Consider the following 15907-nt stretch of genomic DNA (forward strand, 5'->3'; position numbering starts at 1 on the left):
ACCCAGTGTCTCATCAGTTAAATTGAAGCAAATTGGCACCCAATGTAGTAGCCTGTTTTTAGTCAAATCAGAACAGTGGTTTCGAGACCACAAATCTGAAGTCAAAATATTTATTTTATTATTATTTTAATGTTTACAGTGTGATATTATGTTGGTGTGATATTTTCGTTAAGAAATTTTATCGTTTAAATAGTCAATTTGATAAAAAGGACTAAATCACGTAAAGCGCAAAAGTGGAGTTCTATTAGCTAAAAGTATCTAATAGTTATAGAACCTTAAATTAAAGGTCCTTATGTTGTAATTAGACCATTAAAAGTATAAGTGGACAATTATAGGTTTATATTAAGTGAATTTTAATTATTTAAACCAAGGTTAATTTAGTAAATTATGTATTAATGATAAAATAAATAAAATAAAAAATATGTATCATCTTTTAGTTTTTTCCTCAACCAAAAATTAGGGCTAGAGAAAGCCATTTCCATTCCTTTCATTCGATCAAGTTATTTTAGGCGATTAAGGTATGCAATTTTACTTCGTTTTTAATGATTTTTACATTTTTGAGATCGTTGCTTCTTATTCTAGCTAGCCCGTACCTTAAATTTTGAAACTGTTAAAGATTTATCATGTTTTCATTGTTGAATGATTGAGTAATTTGATGATTTATGATAGATTTGGAAGGTTTAACGTTAGACTAATAGTTTTTGTAAAGTGATTTTTGACAAAAATGTCAAAAAGGGATTAAATTGAGAAAATGTGAAATGTAGTGGTTAAAAGTGTGAATAAATTGAAAATATGGGCTGCTAGTAACATGTATTAAATTGGGCTAAGCATGGGTTTGTACTAAATTGTATGAATTTGCAATTTTATGTAATAAGGACTAAATTGGAAAAAATGTGAAAGTTTAGGGGCAAATGTGTAAAATAGCCCCAATGTATATTTTGGATTGAGTTGAATAAATAGTTGATTAAACGAGTTAATTTTAAATATATTTAGATCAAGAAAAATGGAATTCGAATTAGGATCGGGGAAAAACGAAAGTTATTGACTAATCAACTCGATTCGCCGTTTTAATATATGAGGTAAGTTCGTATGGATTAAGCATTGTTATAAGTATACTTCAAATGCTTTGATATTGCATAAATTGTGTATATAAGATTATAGTCATGTTTTACAACGATTCAGATATATATATGGTACTTAGTGTGTAATACGAGATAGCTTCAGCTTTATATGGCACTTAGTGTGCGATTCAGAATAGCTTCGGCTATATATGACACTTAGTGTGCGAGACTGAGATAACTTCGGCTATGTAAGGCACTTAGTGTACGAGATTATAATAGCTTCGGCTTTGTATTGGCACTTAGTGTGCGAGATATCGAGTATTCCGAAAAGGTATGAGTTCGTTACAAAATTGTACAGGTATGTACATGTAAAGTATGAGATTCAAGTAGAAGAAGTTATAAATTTACATATAAGCATATGATTAAGCATATGGAAGGTTTGTTGTTATCATGAATTATATGTTATATAGTTCAAATTAATGATTTGTGGATTATGATTTGTTGAATATATTTCGTACGAACTTACTAAGCTTTATAGCTTACTTTGTTTATTTTTCCCGTTTTTTATAGTGATTTCAAAGCTAACTCGGATTCAGAGATCGTCAGAGAATACGTCACACTATCCAACCATCACTTTGGTACTTTTGATCTCATGGTTTGGTCATATGGCATGTATAGGATTATGGTTGTTTTTTAAATGTATTTTGATAGTGAGTTTTGCCATTTGAGATTGCTTGTGAATGGTTATGTTTTGGTTTGTATTTATATATATAGTTGTAGGACTTGGCTTAATTTGGCTTGTTTTGGTATGTTTGAACCAAGTGTAGGTATATATATAAATATATAGCTTATGTTGTGAGTTCATGTAAAAGTATTTTGAGTCTAGGGATGAATATGTGAATAACATATATTATGAGGTTTGTGGAATTGGTATCATGCTTATGATTTGGTACAAAATGGCGTGTGTTTGGTAAATGTTTAGCTAGTTGATTGGTATATGTGTTTAGGTATGTTTTGATTAAGAAAAACATAAGTTAAGCATGTTGGTTATTAGTATTGGAAATGGTATGATATTATCTTGGTTGTGGCTAAAATATATGTTCAATTATGTTATGTTGTGGTTCCATTTCGGTTGTTTAGGTACATGAAGTTGTGGGTGGAAAATTGGCTTGGTAAATAGCCTAATTTTTGTCCACACAGACAAAGACACAATCGTGTGTCTCAGTCATGTGTAACACACGGTCTTGTTACACAACCGTGTGTCCCTTGTTACACATGAGTCTGTGACTTGGCCATGTGGCATAAGTTAGTATACCTTACAGGTTTGGAACGGCCTAGTACATGGCTTGACACATGGGCGTGTATATCCATTTTTAGGGCACACAGGCTAGTCATACGGGTGTGTGTGTTGGCTGTGTGACCCAAGTCAGAGAGTTACACGGGGTTGGACACGGGCTGGGACATGGCCATGTGCTCTCATTTTTAATGCTCACACGGCCTGTGACACGGGTGTGTCTGTTAGCCATGTGAGACACATGGGCGGGCCACACAGGCGTGTGTCCCCTGTTTTATGCAAAATTTTCTAAGTGTTGAAAAATTTCCTAAGTTATTGGTTTAGTCTTGAGCCACTTCCAAAGTATGTTTTGGGCCTCGTAGGCTCGTATTAGGGACAATTTGATTGAATTTGAATGATAAATATATGAAAGGATGTTATCTATGCTAAATGTTGTTTAATTGTTTTGTAAGTCCGGTAATGCTCCGTAACCCTATTCTGGCGTTGAATACGGGTGAGGAGTGTTGCACCCAGTCCCTCATCGACTCGAGGTCGAAATAATCCTTGAACTCTTCCTATCCTATGACATGCCACCTATATCCAACTCAACTCGATATAGTTAATAAGGATTCATTTCACTTTTCAATACAACCAATGTCTCAATTTCATGAATATATCATCACATATAAGCATATATTCAATTTGATAATAATCACATTTTTCTCAATACACATATATTCATAATCAATATTTTTCATAATATACAAAAATCAATCCATTTCATTTCAATTATGAATTTAATTCAATCCCAAAGTACCGAAGTACTCACCTCAAATGCTTACCATATGCAAACAATTATATATGCAACAATCTACTATTTAATTTGGATTATAGAAACACAAATTGTGATTTTCGAGCTATTCGACACCGTTTTTATCCTTCCTTTTTTTACTCGAGGATTCTAGTACAACATTAGCTATGGAATAAAACAATTAAATCACATTAATATTACACATTTCAACTTTACATTAAATTTTAATTTTCACACTATATTTTTCTTATTCTTCAATTTAGTCCCTAAACCGAGACTAATTTTAACCTTCACAATTAACTTCATATTTTTATACTATATTTACTCTAGACCATATTTAGCTTCCTCTTTTCCAATTCGACCCCTTAATTTTGAATTTTTCACAATCTAGTCGCTATTGTTCAAAATCAACAATTAATTCCACAATTTGTCCTTTTTCATTTCTAACTTAAAAATCTATCTATTTAATCCCTACTACTTAAACTATTCAAAAATGTCAACATCTATTACATTATGGGTCGGGTAGCCCTAAGTACCGGGATTCCAAAAACGTAAAAATTACAAGTATAGGGACTACATTGCACTAACCAATTTGAGCTTGAATTTCCTAGCCATGCGTGAGCCTTCTTCTTTTCTTTTTTTCTTTCTTTTCTAATTTGCATGTAACAGAGAATGAATCTTCTCTTTCTTTTGTTTTTATTATTATTACTATTATTATATCTTATTATATAATATACATATATTTTATACAGTTTATTTATTATAACATATATACATATTATATTAACAAAATATATAATATATATACATGTCATAAATGTCCATTATAACCGTCAACTTTAAAAGAAACAATGGCATAATTGCTTCTTTAGTCCTTTTAATTTCTTTCAACCTATAATTTAAACTTTTAACTGTAACGCCTCGATTTTTGGGCCTGGAAGTATTGGGCCTTGAGTCTGGGTTCGGGTGGAAAATGGCCCGAATAATTTGGATGTTATTATTATTATTTCGTATGTTTAGTTTAGTAATTAAATAAATTACGAAGGGTTTATGGTGTGGGAAAAAAAGGCCCAAGAGTAAATTTAATTCGAGGCAATTCCTGAATTTTAATTTTGGGAGAGAGGGTTCTGGCGATATGGGCTTTTAAAGTTGAGGTGGTAAAATAGGACACAAAAAGATCTGTGGTAAAATGGCATGTGGCGCCACCTAGGTGTTTGGGGAGTGACGTGTGGATGTTTAGGGGGAGCCAGAGTTCAAGTCACAAGGTAAGCGTATTGTTACTTTTATTTTTTTTGGGCATGTGCCGGGCATGTGATAGAGCTTAAGTGGAAATTTGATTAGGGCTTTAGGAAGGTTGGGCCATGGGTCTGAATGGCCATTAGGGAAAGCTTTATTTTCTTTTTGTTTTGTCGAATTAGGGTTAGCCACCTAGAGCCTTCCCTTTCATTCTATTCTCTTCTCAGTATCTCAAAAGCTGAAAAACGCAAAGTTAGATCTCCTGAGTGCCGAATTCTTCCTTCTCTTCTCCTCTCTTCTTCTATTTTCTTTTTCTCCTTCTTTTCTTCTCTAGCCGAAACATTCCTACCATTCTACTCATCTCCTCTTTCATTCCCATTCTTTTCTAAACCTCTATAGCCGATTGCCATAAAAGCCGAAATCCCAAAAGTTGTTTCTTGTACCGATTTATTCTAGCCAAAATCCTCCTATTTTCTTCATCTCTTTTGGTCGATTTTCACATCCTCTAAACCTCAACCCCTGTCGGCAATACCACTGCAAAAACCACCATACCAAGTCATATTCCTCTTCACAGTTCCAAAAGCCGAAAACACCATAGTTTTTAGGGACATATAGCTGAATCTTTAGATCTCTAAGATTCGATTTCTACAAGTGTTTAAGGGCTGGATCTGCATCAGATCTGAGTAGAAACTAAAATGGAATTGTTTTAGTTGAAAGAACCTGTGTGTGATCTAGAGGCTACTGATCGAAGGCTTGGACAAGTGGAACGACTAGATCGAGATCTAGTCACTAGTTTTGGCAAAGGATATCGTGGGAGATTTCGGTAGCAGTTGTCGCAAATCAGGTGTGTAAACGAAACCCACTAGTAGATTAGATCGGTAAAAGCCGAAATGCCGAAAAGCCGGCATTTCGAGAACTTGCGAGCGTACGAACGCTCATGGGATTGTTTGTATTGATAATTTTGGTAACTTCAACGGTAAGATTGCAGAGTGCGTAATTTCGTGCACTTCGGTATATTTAGGCTTAATGGGCCAAAATTGGGTTAAATGGGCCAACGGGCCCAATTCGGTAAAAAAGTTCGGTAAGTGTTTCTGTTAATACGTTAATAACAACAATGAGCATGAAACCCTAAAAAGACTGATAAAATTACTAAAATACTTCTGTAAGGTAGAATTACCGTAATACCCCTAAAGGGGTAAGTTTACGATTATACCCCTCGAGGGTAAATAACTGTTCTTACGCTATAATCTGACTGTCTTTCTGAAGCATGCCTTGTTAATTTATATTCTCTGCATACATGTCATACTGCATGGGGTTGGGTTTTGTTATGGAGGAAGAGCTCGTTCTGGTCGTTTGCCACATATTCTAATATAAGCAGCTTTGCTGCGAATTATAGTTAGTGCCGCAACCGGTGCTAACACTGTAAGTGTAGGGATGGCGTGGGTGATTTATTCCCCACAGGAAGTGTAGGGATGGACGGAGGCAAGAGCAGGGTTGGATGGAGTTATCATGCATTAATCATATGAGACTGTTTTGTTATGGGCAACTGTATTAAAATGGGCCCAACTATGTTAATATGGGCAAGGCCCAACATATCTTGACTTGTAATAGGGCTACGGCCCAAATTGACACTGATATGGGCTAGGTTCAGTATACTCTGATACTATAAGGGGTTATGGCCCAGATTAATATTGATATGGGTTAAGGCCCAGTTAACTCTGATTTTTGAATAGAGCTTAGGCCCAGTAGAGCTTGAACTGATTTAGGCTCTAGTTGGGTTTACTTTACACACTGAGTTTTCCAAACTCACCCTCTTTTTCCCATCTTTGCAAGTGAGCCTTAGATCAGTGGACTTGGAGCTGGAGGGATTTAGAGTGGCCATGTGGACTGTTTAAAATAAGTGTTTATATCTTCACTTTTATTTTAGATTATTTCCTTTATATTTTCGGGTTTTAATTTGTAATAAGGCCGCTTTAATTATTTTTAGTTGTTTTTAGTATGTTTTGTTAGCTTAGATATGATATTGTTTTAACTGTTTTAAATTGAATAGCTCTAGGGCGCGTTTTAAAAAGGTTACTTGATTTCAAAATATCGCGATAACAAAGCAAAGCTTCCGCAACGAAAACGTTTTCAAAATTAATAACCTTTTCAAATGGTTTTAAACGAATTGGTTTTCCCTGAACAATCACTCAGTTAAAGTGTGGCAATGGTTGTGTGCATGTCTAGGATTGGATCCGTGAAGAGCTGGGTACTTAAGCAGTCTAATTGACTCACCTCTTCTTTTCTGGCATCTTCCATTCATTTTAATCTTTAATAAAGATATTCTTTAAACAGTAAGAAAGACTTTAGATAAAACATGACTAAGAAACAAGGGCATAATTGCTTCTTTAGTCCTTTTAATTTCTTTCAAGCTATAATTCAAACTTTTAACCCTTACGCAATTTAGTTCCTGTACTTTAATAACTCCTAATTTCACAAAATTCACTGTTCCAAAAATTAATTAGTTACTAAGCTAGCCTCGTAAATATTTTCAATATTTACGGGTCCAGTTTACGAAATCGGAGTCCCAAAAATATATTTTTCGACACCCTTAACTATTGAGTTGTTACATTCGTAACAAGAATTATCTAGGTGTGTAACGAAAAACAAAAAAAAACGAGCGACAAAAGTCAAAACTACATTATCGACGCCACACAACCGTGTGATAGGTCGTGTACTGGACTATCTGAGACACACGGTCTGGGCCAATTAGGTCGTATGGGTTACACAAGTGTGTGTGAGGCTGTGTGTCAAACCGAGTGGGCCCAAAAATTTAGATTTTTCCTAAGACCGTAAACAACATTTGGATAAAAAATAGACCTTCTGTAGGGTTGGTATGTTGTTAATTAAGCATTTAAACATGCCATCTGCTAGTGTAAAATTAGAAATTTGTAGCATGTTTGAAATGAAATAATGTGTAAAATCTGAATCATGTTGTATATTCTGTATCAATCATGATAAGATGTACATTGTAAACATATTTGATATCTTTTAGTTCTGCATTTACATTTGGGATGATATTTATGTATTGGAAGAAGTGTGGTAGTTTGATTAACCATCATTACTAGTGGCACCGCCACATTTATTTTTGTACAAGGCGATAATTCATCTATGGATTTGGCAGCTAAACCGAAAATATTTTGAAAAGTGTCATATTGACACTAAATGGTGTGTAGGGCTGGATGGGTGTTTCATACCCATATGGTGTGTTGGGATGGTCGGTGTGTAGCGGATAGGGGTAGAATTATGTTTCTACAACTGCACTGTTCTGATAAGTTCTGCATCTGATATTTTTGTCTAATTAATTTCTGATGATATAAATATATGTGTTAAACAATAAGTTTCAAAAACTCACCCTCTGTTTGTCTATCACTTTGAGGTAACCCTCAGACTTAGGTGGGACGGTGCGATGAGAGTTCAATTATAACAATATTTGCATAAATTTAATTTATTTAAATTTGGGTTTGAGATTTTTTTAAATTTTGGACTATTAGAATTGTTTTTGTTTTGGACATTATTTCTGACTTTCGCATGATATCGTTTAAACATTTTATCTACAATGTTCATTTTCTGCGAAACAACGGATTTCAAAACAACAAACTATTTTTTTTTTCAAAATTTCACTTTTTAAGAATTTCTACTGCAAAGCTATACGTTTTTAGAAAATGTAAACAAACAACATTCACTATAAAACAACTAAGTAAGATATGCTTTCAAATAAACTAGGTCTTTGTGTAATAAGAGCTTTTGACTTTTTTCAAAATATACAGATTATGAACTTTCAATCAATTTATGATAACATCACTAGATCTGGCTGTAACGTCTAGACCGGGTTTAGGGTGTTACAATTCAAGATTTCTCAAAAGTCATTAGAGAACACATTAATCATGAAGTTCACATCAATGAAGTTCACTACCGTGACAGGTGTAAATGATCACATCAACAAGATGATAGATTTAACAACTCAATTAATAGCACTTGAGGTTGAAATGTTTGAATCTTTCCCGTTGCACTTTATATTGAACACTCTTCCACCTCGGTATAAGCCATGTAAGGCCTCCTATAACGAACATAAGAATAAGTGGTCTATCAATGAGCTTTTGACTATGTGTGATTAGAAGGAGGCTAGACTCATACTGGATATGGAAGAGAGTGCACTCACAGTTACTCAAGGAAAGAAGACGATCCAAGCCAAGCAAAAGGGAAAGGCTAAAATGCAACCTTCAGAAGGAGGCTATACTCATACTGGAGATGGGAGAGAGTGCACTCACAGTTACTCAAGGAAAGAAGACGATCCAAGCAAGGCAAAAGGGGAAGGCTAAGACTCAACCTCAAGAGAACATAAAGAAAGACTCTAAATGTTTCTTTTGTAAAAAGAAGGGACACATAAAGGACTGTGTCAAGTTTAAAAGCTAGCTTGAAAAGAAAGGTAAATCAATATCACTTATTTGCTTTGAGCCCAATAGGATTGATGTTAGTTATAACACATGATGGATTGATTTTTGTTCTACAATCCATATCTCAAATTCCATACAAGGATTAAGAAACCTGAGGAAACTAGTTGAGTTGAGCGACACATCTATTCAAGAAATAAGATAGAGTCGCATGTGAAAGCAATTGGAACATGCGAATTAATGCTTAAGAGTGACTATGTTTTAATTTTAGAAAAGACTTTTTATATTCCCAATTTTTCTAGAAATTTAGTTTTTATTTCAAGATTTGCACTATTTGAGTATTGTTTTAGTTTTTCAAACACTAGCGTCAATTTATTTTATAAATCTGAACTTGTTGGAAATGGTGTTTTATCTGATGGTCTTTATTCTCTTAATTTGCAAAATAATGTCACTCATAATGTTATGCATGTTCAAACTGGTATTAAACGTTGTGTTATAATGAAGATTCCTCTATTTTATAGACCAGAGATTAGGACACATCTCCATTGAAAGGATTACGAGATTAGTAAATGATGGGGGTACTTAGTTCTTTAAATTTTACTGATTTAGATACTTGTATAAACTGCATTAAGGGTAAGCAGACAAACAAGTCAAAAAAAGGTGCCAGAAGAAGTTCGACCATATTGGAAATCATCCATTCTGATATATGTTGCACAAATATGGATGTGCAAGGTCAGAAATACTTTATCAATTTCATAAAAGATTACTCACGATACATGTGTCTCTACATGCTTCATCACAAGAGCGAAGCATTACAAGCCTTTAAAGTTTTCAAGGCTAAAGTAGAGAAACAATGCGATAAGCAAATCAATATTGTGAGAATTGATAGAGGTGGTGAGTATTATGGTATATACACTGAGGTGGACAAACACTTGGTCCATTTGTAAAGTTTCTTCAAGATAATGGTATAGTTGGCCAATACACCATGCCAAACTCACCTAATCAGAATGGTATTACGGAAAGAAGAAACTGAACTTTAATGGACATGGTTCGAAGTATGCTTAGCAACTCTAAGCTACCTAAGTCCATATGGGTTGAAGCTCTCAAAATGGCTGTGTATAATTAAATCGAGTTCCAACCAAGGTTGTTCTAAAGACACCCTTTGAGTTGTTTAAAGGTTGGAAATCAAGTTTGCGACATATACGTGTATAGGGATACCTTTTTGAAGTAAGAGTTTATAACCCACAGGAAAAGAAAAAATAGGACCCAAAGACCATTTGTGGGTATTTCGTTGGATATGCCAAAAGGTCCAAATGATATAAATTCTATTGTCCATCTCATAGAACTAGAATTGTAGAATAAGAAATGTAAAGTTTCTTGAGAATGACTCAATTAATGGGAGCGATCTGTTTCGGGATATGATTCCCATAGGTCAAGCTTTCACCTCAAGTGAGAGATTGGTTATCATACAAAATACCTCACAAGCTTAACTAGGTGTTGAACAACCAATTAATGAAAATCCACAAGCTGCTGAAAACACTCCAATAGATCAAGTTGTTCGAGAAAATCTAGAAATTGTTAAATAATCAGTTGAACAACATGATCAACATTGAGGAGATCTACTAAAGAAAGGAAATCAACAATTTCTAGTGACTATATTGTGTATCCGCAAGAGTCTGACTATAATATTGGAGATGAAAATAATAATGATCGTAAGTCATTTTCACAAGCCATGAGTTGCAAAGAGTAAGAATTGTGGTACAATACTATAAAAGAATAGATGAATTCCATGAAAAGTAACGATGTTTGGGATCTTGTGTCGTTGCATGAAGGCATAAAAGCCATTGGATGTAAATGGGTTTTCAAAAAAAAAAACGACTCAATAGGAAACATAGAAGATATAAAGCTAGACTTATTGCAAAAGGATTCACTCAACGAGAAGAAATCGATTATATTGAGACTTTCACTCCTGTATCTAAGAAAGATTCATTGCGTATTGTGTTAGCATTAGTAGCTCATTTTGACATTGAGTTGTTACAAATGGATATGAAAATCGCTTTTCTGAATGGTAACCTAGAGGAAGAGGTATACATGAAACAACCTAAAGGATTCTCCTCTGATGATGGTGAACACTTGGTATGCAAGCTAAATAAGTCCATATATGTATTAAAACAAGCCTCTTGACAGTGGTATTTAAAGTTCCATGAAGTTGTCTCTTCGTTTGGTCTTTTCGAGAATGTCATGGATCAATGCATATACCAGAAGGCCAGTGAGGTTAAAATTTGTTTCCTAATTCTATATATGGATGACGTTTTACTTGCAATAGATGACGAGGGTATGCTACATGAGGTGAAATAATTTCTTTCTAAAAATTTTGATATGAAAGATATAAGTAATACGTTTTATGTCATTGACATTAATATTCATCATGATAGACATCGTGCTATCTTAGTTCTATCTCAAGAAACCTATATCAACAAAGTTTAAAAAAAATTCGGATAAAAGATTATTCACCGAATGTTGCTCCTATCGTAAAGGGTGATAAGTTCAATTTGAACCAATGCCCAAAGAACGAATTTGAGATGGAGCAAATGTAAAACATTCCATATGCTTCTATTGTTGGAAGCTTGATGTATACTTAAGTCTGTTCAAGACTTGACATTGTAGTTGTAGTTGGAATGTTGGGAAGATATCAGAGTAATTTAGATATTGACCATTGGAGAGCTGCAAAAAAAGTTTTGAGATATCTTAAAGAGACAAAGGGCTACATGCTTACGTACAAACGATTAGACAATTTGGAGGTGATTGGCTACTACGACTCAGACTTTGTCAGCTATGTTGATTCACGTAAATCAACATCAGGTTACATATTTATGTTTGTTGGCGGAGCTATATCTTGGAAGAGCGTCAAGCAGTCTCTAACTACTACTTCCACTATGGAGGTTGAGTTTGTTTCATGTTTTAAGGTTACCTTACTTGGAGCATGGTTGAAGAGTTTCATATCTAGGCTTAGACTTGTAGATTCGATTTCTAGGCCATTGGTGATATATTGTGATAATTCAGTTGCTGCTTTTATGGCTAAAAACAAAAAAAGTCGAAGTTGAAGTAAACATATTGACATTAAGTATTTAGCCATAAGGGAACATGTTAAAGAAAAGAAAGTGGTCATTAAGCACAGTAACACTAAGCATATGTTAGCTGGTCCTTTAACTAAAGGCATGCCACCATACAAATTTAAGGATCATGTTGTCACATTGGGACTTGTTCCCACATTGTAAATTTTCGTTATAATAACAATTATAAAGATACTCGATGTTTCTCATATTTTGTACGTAGATTAATTTGATTGTTTTGAGAAATGTCACTAAAGTTTGGACCTGAAATAAACATTGGGTTTATTCATTAAGAAATTTGAGCTAAAGCTTTGAGACATGATATATTGTGATACATGGAAGATACTACTCAAATTCTAAGAGAAAATATCGCCATGATTTGTGTATTATGTTTCGACTTTAAGTTTTCATGGGCAATATGAACCATGTGGGAGAATGTTAGACGTGTATGGTTCGTGGGAATAACCCCCACATTTTGGCCACTACTTTCACTTCGTGTGTTAATGGGGTATGTGATGGGTGGTTTTTGATAGGGAACCACCACTATAAATACCCCCAAGCATAAGGTCCTTAAGCACCAAAAACATTTTCTGAAAACAATTCCATCTAGTGAGGTTTTCGAGTGCTTAGAAGACCTTGGTATTTTTTGTGTTTTCCAATTTTCGTGTTTTCATATAGCTAAATATGACGTCTTCATCGATTGTTTGACGTGCTCAACAAGTGGTTACAACATTTAGATTTTGACATTTGATTCGGACAATGACCGAAGGTATTTATATTTGATTTTTCCGCTGCCTATATTTCATTTAAACCATGACTTGTGCTTACATTTATATGATTTCAATGTATTATATTGTCATTTTATTTAAAATTAATTTGCTTAATAAATAGATCTCAAAGATTTATAAAATTTTCTTCAAACTTGATAGAAGTAATTATGTAAGTGAGAATTATTGAACCATATGGGTAAATGTATTCTTCATTAACTTTTTTAGATTAAAAATGTATTCTACATGTACTTGAAGCAGTATGTGTTCTATAATTTTAGTTTTTATTTTATTTTAAAATCATAAAGATTTTTATATGTTTCAAAATTTTCAATTTTTATAAAAATAAATTTCAAAATTATATATGAATTTTGATTGAATGTGTAATTTTATATATGAAATTTTGATTTGTTTCAATTCTCACAAATTATTGACACAATTATTAATATGACATCATTGTATATTTATATATTGCATACACAGATAATTATATTTATCTAATATAAAAATAAATTAATATATATTTATTTCTTTAAATGTGTATGATTGAATCAAAATTAAAATTTTATATGCACATTTAAACTATAATTAAAATTCATATATGAACTTATACATGGGATCAAATTTTAAGTCCAAATCATAGGGGTTTTATTTATTAATAGAAACCTTTTTCCAGAATAAAAACATTGAAGAAATAGGTGGTGACAAAATCATATGATTTGGATGAGTTGTAGGTGTTTAAAGGTAGACATGAATCACACGTGAAAGCTGGGGATAGTTGTTGTAATGCTACGCCCAATTTATTCACTTCAACTCTCATATAATGTCAAAGATTTTATGTTTAGGCTGAAATCATTATGAAAATGTATAAAACGTTTGTTTGAATGTTGATGTGAAGTTCAAATTTCAGATATTTATTGATTTTATATACAAATATAAATTCACATAAACATATTCAAAATAATATAATTTTGTTCAAAAAAAAATAAATTTTTGTAAATCATTTAACAATAAAATTAAAATCCAATTGATAAGTGTTACCATCAAATTAAACAATATATATATTGATTTTATATTTTATATATCATAATAATAATGTGTTACCATAAAATTTTATATTTTTATTTAAATTTATTCACTATTTATCCCTTAAATTATACCACTTTTTTCACTTGATATTTAAATTTTGTTAGTGCATTTTAGAATTAAAAGTTTAATTTTATCCACCAGTTTAATATTTGGAGTTAACGATAATGAAGAAAATCTGAGAGGACACATGAGCCTACCAAAACATATCATGCTATACTTTTTTTCCTAATATATTACAAGGTTCTATATGGAAAAGGAAAAAAATAATAATATTTATGTTGCAGTTTTTTTTTTTTACAGGTGACACTATCCATTTGAAGCACTTATTTTTTATTTGGATAAATTATTCTTTATTCATTATCTTTTAATTTTTGAGTAAGCTATACAAGAGAAAAGTCAGAAAACCTTTTTAGGGAACTGAAATTAAATTGTAATTTTTATGATAGTAAAAATGCAACTTTTAAAGGATTAAATTAAAAATTTATTATTTTAAGAGGCCAAAGTACAATTTTACCTTTATTAATTTAAAATTATAAAAATTATAAATGGCTATAATGAAAATTTTTCCATTTTAGGGGGGTCGAGGCCCTACCAGCCCCCTTAGATTCGCCCTTGAAGCTATACTACTAGTCACCCAACTATTAGTGTGTTTTTGTTTTCACCAAACTATACAAATTTTCAATTTAGTCACTCATATTTTAGATCTTTTTTGCTTTTTGTCACTCTTTATTAAATGCTTAATTAAAATGATGATATGATCTTTTTCTAACTAGTATAATAATACATTTATTCCTCAAATACTTACATATTTCGTTATTCCTAATTCTAAACAATTTAATAAATTTAACTCTCTATATTTATAACTACACATAATTAAATAATTATGACATATTATGAAAAAGTATTGTTTATATACATATCTTTTGGGAGATTGTACCAAAACTAAATATAAATAATATAATAATTCCTTAAAATATACACAAATAATATTATATTTACTAGCTCATTTTTCTATAACAAAATCTAGAGAACCTATTAAGGAAATTGACCTTTCCTGATGGCCAAAGGTGATTTCGAACAAATGAAATGTATTGCAGCTACCATTAGTTCATTCAACTGGAAAAGGGTGGTTGTACTTTATGAGGACGATGCTTTTGGGGTGATTCTGGAAAATTAGTTCTTTTATCAGAGGCTTTTCGAAATGTCAGTTCGGAAATTGAATATCGATTGATCTTTTCACCATTTTCCTAATTTACTAATCTAAATAAGATTGTCAAAGATAAGTTGATGAAACTACTCAACATTCAATCTTCAGTTTACATTGTTTTTCAATCATCATTACTAATGACAATCCATTTGTTTGTAAAAGTTGAGATGCTGACTCTTTTAACAGTTTGGTGATTTCCACCATGCAAAGGCACATTAGGAATCGAGGCCTACTATGATGATACTAATATTTACAAAACATTTTACCCCTAATTTTGGAAAACTTTCCTAGACGAAAACACCAAGGTGACTTTCAACCAAGTATTAACGCTTTAAGAGCATGCAATGGCATTGGAATCATCAAGCAGGCGGATAAATTGGGTGCAGCGGTCCAAACGTATTGTTCTCAATGATGAAAAAAATTATTGGGTACAATTTCCTCAAAAAAAAAATATATAAATAATATTTTATTTTATTTTTTCATAATATATACTATATAATAATTATTTAATTATATTTATATTAAATATATGCGTTTGAAGATCAGATCAATAGAATTTATAAATGTTGAGGGTTAAATTTATTGAATTATTAAAAATTAGGACCAATTTGATATAATGTGTTATTGTACCGGTTAGAAAAAATGCTACATCATCATTTATGTTAACCATTTAATGTAGAGTACTAACCAAAATAGAAACAATCCAAAATGTTAGTGATGAAATTGAATTTTTTTATAGTTTAGTGATCAAAACAGAAATATGCTAATAATTGGATGACTAATGATATAGTTTACCTTTAAATTTTTTAAGGTTATCCTATGCATTTTGTTCAATTTTATTTTCTTTAAAAAAATTTATATGTCAAATATAAAGTTTATTTTAAATAATTTTATCTTTATTTTAAGTTTTAGTTAAT

This window comes from Gossypium hirsutum, chromosome A10, assembly GCF_007990345.1.
Source record: "Gossypium hirsutum isolate 1008001.06 chromosome A10, Gossypium_hirsutum_v2.1, whole genome shotgun sequence".
Classification (NCBI taxonomy): Eukaryota; Viridiplantae; Streptophyta; class Magnoliopsida; order Malvales; family Malvaceae; genus Gossypium; species Gossypium hirsutum.